Raw genomic sequence first — 13,688 nt, 5'->3', positions numbered from 1 at the left:
CAATTGCTATAGTATTGAATGTGACTGATTCATAATGTGATTGATATAGTTGCAACTTCATATTAGTATTTTGTTACTCAGCGATCGTGTTAGCAGAGCTAAGTGATCGTTTAGCTGAGCTCAACGATCGTGTAGCATTTTAGTAGGCAATCATGTAGCATTTGGTAGGCGATTCGTCTAACATTAGGTAGACGATCGTATAATATTTTCTTACTCATCGATCGTGTAACAGAGCTAAGCGATCGGTGTAGCTGAGCTCAGCGAATCGTTGTTAGCATTTGGTAGGCGATCGTATAGAATTTGGGTAGGCGATCGTATAGAATTTTGTTACTCAGCGTTCGTTGGTACCCGAGCTCAGCGATCGTGTAGATAATTTAAGCGATCGTTATAGTATTTTGTTACTCAACAATGGTGTAGTAGAGCTAAGTGATCATGGCAGCCGAGTCTCATGCGATCATGTAGCATTTGGTAGGCGATCGTATAGCATTGGGTAGGCGATTATATAGCATTTGTTACTCAGTGTTTGTGTAGCAGAGCTAAGCGATCCTGTAGCCGAGCTCAGCGATGTGTAGCATTTGTAGGCGATTGTCTAGCTTTGGGTAGATCGATCGTATAGCATTTGTTACTCAACGATTGTGTAGTGGAGCTCAGCAATCATATAGTATTTTGTTACTCAACACATCATGTAGTAGAAGCTAAGCGATCGTTTAGCTTGAGCTCAGCGATCGTGTAACATTTGGTAGGCGATCATATAGGCATTGGATAGGCGATCGTATAACATTTTGTTACCAGCGTTGTAGCAGGTAAGCAACTGGTAGTCCAGCTACGACCAGTACTCCTGTGTACGATCCGAGCTCAGGTTTAGCATTGGTAGCGATGTCTAGCATTGGGTAGGCGATCATGATAAACATTTTGTTAATCAACGATTGTGTAGCGGAGCTCAGCAATCGTGTAGATAATTTAAGCGATCGTATAGTATTTTGTTACTCCAGTGATTGGTGTATGCATTTGGTAGGCGATCTATAGCATTAGGTAGACAATCATATAGCATTTTTTTTACTTAGTGTTGTGTAGCAGATCTAAGCGATCATGTAGTCGAGCTCAGCGATCGTGTAACATTTGGTAGGCGATCGTGCAAACAATTGGATAGGCGATCGTCCTAGTATTGGCTAGGTGATCGTATAACATTTTGTTACTCAGCGATTGTATAGATAATTTAAGCGATCGTATAGTATTTTGTTACTTTAGATCATGTAGCAGAACTAAGCGATTATGTAGCATTTGGTAGGCGATCGTGTAGCATTGGCTAGGCGATTGTATAACATTTGTTACTCAGCGTTGTGTAGCGAGCTCAGCAATCGTTGATGCATTTGGTAGGCGATCGTATAGTATTTTGTAAACGATCGTTTGGATTGTTAAGCGATCGTCTAGTCTCTGGGTCGGTTCTTCAAAGGTTATTCATGTTCTTTTCAACAGGGTTGTTGCGTTGATCAAACTTTAACACAAGCTGCACAGCTTTTATCACTGATAGTATGTATCAGTAATGGACATGCTATCAGTGATAGAATCTATCATTGATTGGATTTTTGCAAAAATGCTTATCTACTATCAGTTGATAGAAATCTATCATTGATTAGATTTTCTGCAAAAATGCTTATCTTTTTAGTATAGTTATTTAACAAAAGAAGTTTTGATACTTTTGAATTCATTGTATTAATTGCTGCATAAGCTATTACAGATTGCTTGATATATAATTTCTTTCAATTGTTGTGGCTAAAGGAAAACAAAAGCTTCATAATAAAAGCTTATATTGTGAAGCATATATTGACTAAAGAATGGATATATCAACAAACAAGTCTGTTCCACTAACAAAAACATTAGTAACAAGGTCTCTAATATATTTATGACAAACATCAATAACAAATTGTCTCACTATCTAATTGTTAAATTGATGACAACAAGCAACAACTACAATCTAATTGATAAATTGGTTGAAAAACATCGATTGTCTCACTATCATTGATAAATTGATGACAAACATCAATTACAAAACAAGCTTCTTCATTACAAACATCAATTACAAATCAAGCTTCTTCACTAAACAACTGTTGGAAATTTGTATGTCCTGCAATTATGCCCCGACGTGACATCGATTGCACTTCGAGCTTCTTTTCTTTTCACCAATTGATAATATTCTTTGTTTACGTGGTCGTCGAACCAATGTTTAATTATTGGAGGTAATCATTCACACCAACATCAACAGATCTCAATCAGAATGATTTCCAATAGGATAAACTGATTCTTTATAGGTTGATAACAATATACTGTAAAATTGTAGTCTGACACAAAAGTGTATATATCTAAATTTAGCCCACGAATAACAGCACAAGCATGAGCACATGGAATCTCCACAAATCCCAAACACGACAACTGCATGATTTATAGGCCAAATTTACCAAAAAGTGATTGTCCACATCAACTACTTTATATTCTTCATTGTTATAGGATCGACCTGAAAAATAAAAGTCAACGAAATGTAATAAACTAGGTGAACAAATGGAATGTCAATGAAACTAAAATATAAACGAAAATGTAAGTGATACTATCCTACCTGATTTAATATTTTCAAGCTATTAGTGAAAACAAAAAATATCAATGAAAACAAAAACTATCAGTGATAGCTTCTATCACTGATAACATGTTATTAATGATATTTTCTAATAGTTAAGGTATTTGTACCTTGAAGCTTCTTGACTGATTGTGTTTGCTCTCGCAACTCAGACTCTGCCCAACTAGTCAAAACAATTTTTATGGATAATGCTGATTGACCTTTTTCATAAAACCAATCTTGAAGTATTTCTCTAATATAATCAAGTAATGATGCAACGGGAAACTCCCTAGCTCTTTCAAAATATTATTCAAGCACTCTGAAATATTAGTAGTCATCATATTATACCTTCTTTCTCCTAGGATGTACACATGCCCACTTCTCAAAACCAACTTTACTGAGATATTCTCAAATTGTAGGATATATTGATTTCATCCATTTCATATAAAACTCGAACTTATCAATTGTATAAGTTTTTTGCACAACTATAATATATGTCATCAATTAAAGAATCCTTACAAATCAACTTCATATTTTGCAAAAGGTGTTGTAGACAAAACACAATACTCAACATTTGGAAAAACATTCATAACAACCTTTTGGAATGCTAAAATGCCGATCATAAATAATGACTAATCCTTCTCGTTCACCAAAACTTTTCTTTAAATTCTCAAAAAAAACATCTCCAGAATGCATCATTTTCAGAGTCAACAATAATAAAAGCAAGAGGAAAAATCTGATTGTTATCATCAATTGTTGAAGCCGTCAAAAGAGTCCCAGTGTATTTACATTTCAAGAACGTCCCATCAATTGATATATTAGGCCTACAATGCTTCCAACTCAATTGATGCTCTAATAGCCATATAACAATACATAAAATGCCCATTTATGCCAGCTTTATAGGCAGTGAATGTACCTAAAAAAGAAAATAAACAATTAAGCCAGATTACAAAAAGGTATATAATTGATTGAGCCTACCACCAATTTTCATTTATCAGTGATGGAAGATATCAATGATAGACTCCAATCAGTGATAGAAGCTATCATTGATAGATCATATAATAAGTCAGAAACAAGAAACTTGGATTCTTTTCTTCTAACTTCATAAAAAACTTTGGAATCAAAGCATATGATTTACGTGCATCGCCTTTCAAAGACTTCATTATTTGCTCTTTTGCCCTTCATGCTTATAATAGCTAATAATTACTCCAAATTCCTTACAGACTTTATTCATAATAGCACTAGGAGTTGAGGTATGAGAGAAAACTAAATCTAAAATCATTTCTCAAACATTCAGCTATTAAGGACGAAGAAGCTTGCCTATGACAAGTTTGAATAATTTTTATAGAATAATCATAATATCAAATAAACTTCCTAAGCATCCACAAATCTACCTTGTAACGGGATGCCCTCACATATCACTAACAACTATCTTGAACACATCGAAACACAATTGCTCTTGAATTTGACATTATAGTCTTAAATTCAAATTTCTTCTTAATCGCTATCAAGTAAAAACAATTTGATAAAAATCTCTTTACTAGCAAACACATCTTTTTCTTTCAAATCACGAGCAATATGTATATCCATAATCACTTGGAAATCACCATCATCAATCATAGGTTTAAAAAGAAGGAACAGTAGACAAATATTCTCAGCTCCACTAGAAACAACATTAGAAGACACTTCCAAACATGAACTACTGGCATGAGTAACCAAAGGATTCGTGATGTCGTGTATTGTGTTCCTTAACTAAAGCCAAAAACCAAGCTATATCCTTATCTTCACGAATTTGAACTACATTTTGAACCTCATTCATAACAACATCTAATAAAACTTAAAGTTCTATAGAAGAAGTAGACACATCTAAACAAATCTCCTTAACTATTAAACCCATAAAATCTTCAAAAACCATTATATCATCTACTAAAACTCCAGGAGATTTGTAATTCATATAACAGTGTTTTTCATTCCATATTCCACTATGACAAACAACTACTGGAATAACCATGTTTTAAAATTCCTACAAAAGTAAAACAAAAACTCTTGGATAACAATATCAATAGGTTCTAATAGCTATTAAAAGAAAATATAAATCTATCAATATCATTGATACTAGTCTAAAACTAGGCATGTCTTTCAATGAATATCAATAAAAATAATGAACAAATAAACAATGATAGCAATCATATATATTCTATCAGTGATAGACATTACCAATGATAGCCACTGATATCTTCCAATTGATGATAGTAGCTTCTAAACCCTAAGTTAATACATTGTAGTAGAAAATCATAAATGACAAACAAAAAGCCAAGGTAGTTGTATTATCAAACCTAAAAATATCAAACATCAAAATACACTGATATGTTTATAGAAAGAATATACAATATTAAATGAAACAGTGAAGAAAGCAAGCCCTAACTTAATTAATCAATCAAAACTCAATATATCAAAGAAAAAGTAAACAACGCAATGAACAATGTAAAATTTCATGAAAGCACACAAATTCTGCTCACAATCCATTATGTTCACAGTGAGCTGAAGAAATCATTAGGTTCTTGAGAAAAAGAGAAAAAAAAAGACTAAATGACATGAAGAAATCGAGGGAAAATTGAAAACATAATAAAAAAAAAACAAGAATGCTAAAAAAAAAACTCCCAATCAAACATGAAATCGAAAAAAGAAAAACGAACTCATGAATTGGTATTGATCGAAGTATCACGGAGCTTCACGAATTGGAATTGATCGAAGTATCACAGAGCTTCACGAATGGGATTTCATAGAGACTGATTCATCGATATTTCACCGTGAAAGAAAAAGAAAAGCAATCACAAATGGCAAAAAGGAAAGCAGTCACGAACGACAATGATCAATGTATCACAGAGCTTCATTGATCTGATTTCATGGAGATGATAGATATTTCATTGTGAAAGAAGAAGAAGGTCACGAATGGCAATGTGAAAAGGAGGTCACGAACGTAAAAAAGGAAAGTTAATAAAGGGAAAGAGAGGGTAAATTTGGAATTACAGAAAAAAGAAAAGCTTGACCGGTTAATGTTTGCTATAATAGAAAATATTAAAAATGTGGTATATATAATCAGATTTTTTTTCCATTTGTATTATTCAATACAAATTTCCTAGGTATATAGCAATAATTATACTATCATTTGGAAAAATAACAAAAGGCGGAGTACTTTTGAATTAGAGCAAAACACATGGATATCACGTGAGTCCAACCTTTTGAAATCCTAAAATATCCTTGTCGTCTTAAATCAACATCTGTATTAATGATATGGTAATTAATTGCTCAACTGTATATCCTAGCATACTTTCAACGCCAACTAACATCATTATTTTCCATAAATCTCGCGATTTAACCGTTGTTTTGAATTTTTGTATCAAATTTAATAGTTAGTTTGAATATTTCATTCAATAACAACTAATTTTCAAATCTTGGCTTGAAATTTAAAATATCATATTATCTTTTTTTAAAATTATTTTTATGATTATCTTATTTTAGATTTTTAAATCTTATATTATATCAGTTTTCATAACTAACTTTTCATATTTATGGTAGATTTTCTCTTAATCATAAGTAAATCATACGTTTTTTAAATTTCTTTATGATTATCTTTATTATAAATTTATTTTAAACGTGGAATATAAAAAAAAAAAAATCTCATTTTTACTAATAAGTTTTTTTTCTTTTATTTTGTATTATATTATTTTTTGTTTTAAAAATTCCATTGGGAATAACAAAAATTTCATCAAATTTATAGCAAATACAGTCTCACATGCATTCCAATTTTTCTTTAACCCTAAAATGTCTTCAGTTACAGTGATTTTTTGCCGAATTTTTAGTATAAATCTTGATTTTCTCCTACATTATCTCCCTACACTTTTCGAATTTTAAAAATTGAATGTATTTTTTTTTCAATGATCATATTTGATTTTATCTTCAATTTCAAATTTTATTTTATCTAATTTTTCAATTTTTATCTTTTTCTTACCGATTTTATTTTTTGTTCTCAATCGACGACAAGTCTACTTTAGAGGCTTGACTTAACCGATCAAATCCAATGGTACAGGCTCGACTTAATCGATCACGACCAATAATTCAAATCACAGAGTCTCCTCTTTGGAAAGTGATTCCTATAGAGCAATTATGAAAAGGTAGGTCAAGCATATAGACGGTGTTGGTATTAACTTGTTCACCTTGGGGTCTTATACCCACCTTGACCGATTCGATCAAGGAAGGATATGTACCATCATCGAACATTGTTTGTTTCTTTTCTATTCATGAGATCTCCACAATTGACATAAATACCACATCATGATTGGTTAATAATTTCAATTGATGATTTGTTGGGCATAGTTTGGAAACTAATTACATTGTATTTACCGGTCATATAAATATCTTATCAGAAGTATAGCAAAAAAGTTTCAAAAGATCTTTGATGACTACAAAACCCTAATCAGAATTACAGTGTAATTAAGTTTACTTTAACCTTAACATGAGATGTCCTCATCTAGATTTTCAGTTATGTTGCAACTAATTCTGCCATTTGTAGATTTTTAGCATAAATCTTGATTTTCTCTTAAATTATCTCCCTAGCCTTTCAAATTTTAAAAATCGAATATAATTTTTTTTTTTCCCAAATAGCATGTTTGATCTTATCTTCAATTTCAAATTTTATTTTATCTAATTTTTCAATTTTCATCTATTTCTTACTAATTTAGATGACAAGTCTACTTTGGAGGGTTGATTTAACCAATTAAATCCATTGGTGCATAGATGAAAAACTCAAATCGATCATCGATCAAGAGTTCAGGTTGCAAAGTCTATGAGCCATTGTGAAAAGATATGCCAAGCATATGGAAGGTGTTGGTATTAACCAGTTTGCTTTGGGGATTCTATTCATGACCGCACCATTGTTGGTGGAGGAGCCAATTTTGGAGAGGAAAATGATGGCAACTGATTGTCGATGCAGAGTCTGGCCAATCGACAGTCTGTAGATGTTTGTTTTAATTACAATGTAATTATGAATATTTCTTCATAAGTCATTTAGAATCTCATTTATATGACGTAGGGTAGTTTAATTTTTATATATTTTATTTTTAATTTATTTTGCTATTTTTATGAATAAAATTATGATTTGCTATTTTTACAAATAAAAAGTTAGAATCTACTATTCTTCTGGTTAGCCCTAAATACAATGGATGGTAATGAGGCCCATCACACATTCTTTTATTCCTATTGATTGAAAACATGACATACGTGTTATTTGATATTTTTTCTATTTGGATGAAAATAAAGGGAAAAGAAAAATCTTTCCCTCTCTCATCTCATTTCACTCTCCCTCCCCTTTCAAGTAGCTTATAGCTGCCCTTCCCTCCCCCTTGAGTTTACTTCTCCGACCAAAATCTCAGGCAACACCTTGCACTCCATTTTACTTTCAGATCTACTACAAATGCACTACAAATCGTGAGACCAAACACCAATAATGTTGGTCTCTAGCCAACAAGTAGCAAAATAAACACAAACTCCAACAACTTCAGTTCACCTTCAACTGGCGACCACAATCCATGAGAATGTGAAAGAGTCTCACGCCAAACATCATCATGAGAATGTGAAATCAAATGATGGTTGGGTCAAAAAAAATAAAGTAATAAAATGGAGATGATTAAAAAAAAACAACTATCTTGAAATTAGGGTCATCCGTCACACAAAATACAAATGTTCCACAGATAATTCTGACAATCACAGAAACAACAAATAAAATACCAACTACTAATTAAGCAAATAACAAACGTAGAGCCTAACTTCTAGTTGGTCACCTAGGTTTCCCTAGAGTTTTTTTGTATGGATGACCTTTTCACAAGTGCCTTTACATTTTTTGACCTGCTCCTCACAAAAGTATGAATCTAACCTTTTGCTTAGGTCATATTCCACTATCGTATTTTATAACGTACTACGTTAGGGATGACAATATTTATTGTAGCCCTAACGCGATGACCATCTCTATCATGATAAAATCTTTGTATTGTGTTTTTCCCATTTTTTTCACAGTTTCTTGCATGTTTGGATGAGTAAAAGAGAGATCACGATAGGGGATGATTATCATGTTAAGGCTACACATGGTCTTCCCTAATGCGATATGTTATAAATGCATAAATTTGTTATATTTTCCTCAATTTTATCACAGTTTGTTGTGAATTTTTTTTTGTTGCGATAAAGATGGTCATCGCGTTAGAGATATGATAGACTTGGACATCCTTAACACGATATGTTAATGCAGTAGTGGGTTGCAGGAATCAAATTCCTATGCAGAAGTATGTGATTACTTTTGCCCAATTGTGTTACAAGAATTAATACAAAACAAAGTAAGAAGAACAAATTAAGCATGTTTTCTACGTTAGAAAAAGGGAAGAAGATTTATAACTTTGTAAATATTAGTCTTCAAGGTCTTCTCCTGGTCTTCTAAAAAAGCACGTACGATCTTGAACACCACCAAAGATCTTCTCTGCTATTATCTTTAGATAAGGAGGATGGTGGGATCATTTTTGGAAGTCAAAGAAAAGAAAATTATTTTGCAGAGAACTTTTCTTTGTAATTTTGAGAGCAAAAGAGAGTGTATGTGAGGTTGCGAGAGTTTCTATGGAAAAAAGTTCAGTCACACAACAAATGCAGACTTCTCTGCCATTTTAATACGTGAGAGGAGTTGACTCTAGTCACCCCACTAACGACTCCCCTACAATTGCAGGGGAGTTATTTAATTCATTTAATCCAATTAAATATCATATATTTAAATTAATATACATATTAATCATATTTTGATGTACGTAATTTCTCTTAACTGTTGGGTTTTATGTCCTAAAACTCGTAGTTTGTAAAATGATAAACATTTTCTATAGTCAATAAACTTATTATTGATTTTTTAAATTGTATACATTAAAGTCTAAATCCAATAAACTAAGACCCATGACTATTAAATGAGTACTTGAACTTTATGTGGAGACATAAGAGTGGATCAGGTTCGAGTAAATAGTCAAAATGATCTATAGTATATGAATAAGGTTGGGTACCTTATTCTGGTAACACTATTGGATGCGGCCTACTCTGAGTTTGTTACAAAGAGTTGTAAAGTACTACATATGAAGTGATCCTAATTCGTACATGTTATGACATGGGGAGTGGGAGCGTCTTATGCAATGAGTTTGCATAAGATCGGACCAAGAAATAAGTCACTCTTATTTTATAATGTTGTTTACCATATAAGACTGACTATTTCACATAGATGATCTAGGTAACTCAATCTTAAACTTGAGCTAACTATGAACTTCTGTTTATTCGGGATTATCCTTAGATTTGCATAGGTGAAGGTTGGCTCAATAGCGCCGGCTCAATAAGCCTTCCATTTCAGGGGTAAGACCTAATAGATAGCTGGGGATATAGGGTGTAAGATGGAATTCACGCCTACCCAATTTAGGGATAAGAGAAAGGTTGTTCTCTCAAGTACTAAATCCAGGTCTTGAACAAGGGGCCCTACCCTCTCACTAGGCTGAGAGAGTTTGGTTTAGTGATTGGATCACAAACCAGTTGTTCATTAGAGGATCAACAAAAACTTGAGAAACAAGATATAATCTCGGAGGTAAAACAGATATTTGACCCAACTTTATTACGAACAATCTATGAAGGGTCTACTTACTAATTATGGTTAAATCATGTGGACATAATATGAGTGCAACTATGGGTTTTAGTGGAATGACCCATTAGTTAACGAATGAGGGTTAATTTGGTCTAATGAGTTTAGCCAATTAATCTCGGATCGTTGGAACCCATGATCTATAGATCCGGTCCCCCTACTAGCTCGTAAATGGATTAGTTCTAGAGTAGCGTGATAAATTAATTTGAAATATTCAAATTAGAATTAAGAGAATTAGTAATTATATGAGATATAATTACGTGTTTAATTTTGAGAATTAAACGGAATAGAAGAATTTATATTTAAATATGATTTAAAAATATGAAGGTGGATTTGTGTAAAAATTAATTTAATATTTGATATTAAATTAATTAAAATTATTAAAATTGTTTAAATAATTATTTATTAATTTTATTAGAAAAATTAACTTATGAAATTAATTTTGTAAAATTAATAGTTTTTCCAATTTCATAAATGAAATTGATTTTTGAAATCAATTTGAAAAAGTTGGAAAAGATGAAAAACACATAAATGAAAATTTTGGTTATTCCATTACCACTTTTGAAGTTGCTCACACAAGATCCATCTCTTTTGTCTTCAATTACTCCAACATGAGTTGCATCTCATGCAACTATCTTCCTTGCATGATGGTCTGCAATATATTGAATAGATTGGAGTAAATTTGAGCATGAAATCAATAGAATTTTAGTTGAAAATTTGTGGTGAAGAAGGTGTTCTTCAACTAAATGGCTGTTATGAGCTCTTTTCAAAATTCCCTTGATTCAAGCTTTTTTTGAGTCTCACAACTCAATCTAGAACACCAAAAGAATAGTAGGGAACATCTTGAGGTCGTCTACAACAAGATTTGGAGAAGTTTGCAGCTGAAGATCGAGCTTTGAAGAAGTTCTACAAAGATATGTCTTGAAACCCACTTGTTTTTGCAAGAGCATGCTTTATATTCTGCCAAAATTAATGAATTAGAGTGCTTAATGATCCTTGTTACTTCTACTGTTGCTGATACAATCCTCAATTGGTATTAGAGCACCATATAAGCATTCAATTCAGTTTAATTTTGGTGTGGTGGGTGTTTTTCCATGAGTTATATGAAACTGTTGCACTGATATGGTTTTCTAAGTTTTGGCATTTAATTTCTCTTTGTTCTCAATAAATTTGTAATTGGCTCTTGTTTGATGAGCTTATATGTGTTCCGAAGAGTCTATAATTTATTTAGAGTCATTAGAGTTGAAATTAAGCTGTAATTGAAGAAACAACTAAAGAAGGCCGAGTTGAAAATTCCAGTTTTTCCGCCTCTATTCATATCTTCATTAAGGTTCAGTGATAGATGATCATTTAGCTTTGAGTGTTAGAAGATGTGAAGAAAAGCTAGACAATCATTTAGCTTCGGGTGTTAGACGATCATGTACTTGCAGGAGCTAAACGATGCGTTGAAGTGCTATGCAATGGCAACTACACGATTTGTGTGTTCGCGTGAGAGCTAACGATGCGTTGAAGTGCTATGCGATAGATACTACACGATATCGTTTACCTAACTATGGAGTGGTCAGCTGAGACGATGTCTGTTGAAAATGACCTATGCGATAGCCGTTAAATGATCGTTGTAACTATGCTGCCGCTACATGATCAAACAAAAGCGCTATGCGTAGGTGTTTCATCAATCGTGTAGTATTTGTCCTGGCGCTAACGAGGAGTACACATAAGTAGTTGGAAACACTAAGCCGATCATGGTAAGCATTTCTTTGGCTTACTAGAACGATGTGCACTACTGCGAATAAATAGCAAGAAAAAAGAAGAACACTACACGATCGTGTTGCTTGGTTTCAGGCGCTATGCGTTGGCCGCATTGCTTGATCCAGCAATGTAAACCGATCAGGCAAACGTAAACAATGGTTGTCAATAGCTAAACGTAAACCTTAGACGAATATTGAGCATGAAGGCGAAAGTGAGCCAGTGTTGACCGGTTTACTTGAGGTCTGGTCTGGTTCAGCCTTCAAATGGTTTTTGGTTGTTACGGTTCATGCGATTCCGGGTCCGAATTCAAGAAGTTTGGGTTCTACGTTTGGAGCCATGGTTTCGTGCGGTCCCGGAAGCGGTTCAGAAGCGCTTTGGTAGATATTTAGGCTTTTGTTTGCTTGCTTATGCAAAACAAAATCATATCAATCTGTGGTTATTATTTTATTGGCATTTTATTATGTATGATCAATTGAATAAATCTTGTATGTACATACAGTAATGCCATTTAGATTTAATAATCTGGCATAACAGGTAGGAAGCATGTTTGGAACTGCAGGGTTGAAAAGTATGTTAATTAATGTGTTGTATAATAGTATATTAGGTATGACAGTGTTAGCGGGTTTCTTGTATTTAATTACGTGTTATATTAAAGTAGTTGATCATGCTTTATTTGTATGTTGTGATGTTTAGTATGCCTAAAGTTTAATACACTTAATTATAAAATTGGGATAGATATCGTATAAAATCCATAACAAGAACAGATGCATCTCACGAGTAGGTTGACCACTTTTTTAATAGTTAAACTTATTAAAATTTTTCATGAACTTTATTCAGTTCATAACAATCCTATGTCTTGGGTTGGGGGTAACTTAGTTGACGGTTTTGGGTTTCTTGGGTTATGGGAGTATTGAGGCATTGTGTAACTAGGGATGCAGTTCATTTTTCTTCTTCGGCCCGACCACCTCCTAGCCTCTTCCTCGGTATCCATCATTTACCCCAGTCATCCTTCCGCGATGCGGGGTAAGGAGACCTTGGCTCAGGTATATGTCTTATCCTAAACCTCATGCGGCGGAGGTCAGCAATAGCCTGCGTTGAATGTTCGGCTTTATAAGGTAATCCATCAGGCGTAATCGGATATCCCGATATGCGGACATTCTTCTCAGTTTCTAAATCGCACCAGGTGGTGGCTAGGTTCGTTATCCATCTGTCAAAGTACATCTTTCTGTCCACTTGCGTTGACAGTTAGGGAAGAACTTGTTCATAAATCGTCATCCGCTGATCCTGGAAGTAATCTCATATGGCTCCAGTGAAGTGAGAGGCGCTCTTACCTCATCCCTCATGGTGTAGGGAAGAGATATAATTTGTACCTTAGGGTAACGCAGTATCAGAGTTGTAACAATCTCGATGGAAGTGGTCAGGTGGGCATGTGGGTCTCACCTTGTGATACTCCTCCAACTGCCTGCATTCTGATATTTGGAGATGGAAGGTTTGAATTGAATCTTATGTTTCTCCTCATGATTGGCCTTGATCGGGCACGAGATAATTTATGAGCATTATGTGAGCAAATGTTAGGAGATATAAACACTCGCAGTTTATTCACTGTAGACATCGTAGGTTTAA

The sequence above is a fragment of the Benincasa hispida genome, chromosome 3 (genome assembly GCF_009727055.1).
Source record: "Benincasa hispida cultivar B227 chromosome 3, ASM972705v1, whole genome shotgun sequence".
Classification (NCBI taxonomy): Eukaryota; Viridiplantae; Streptophyta; class Magnoliopsida; order Cucurbitales; family Cucurbitaceae; genus Benincasa; species Benincasa hispida.
This window is presented reverse-complemented; position numbering follows the sequence as displayed.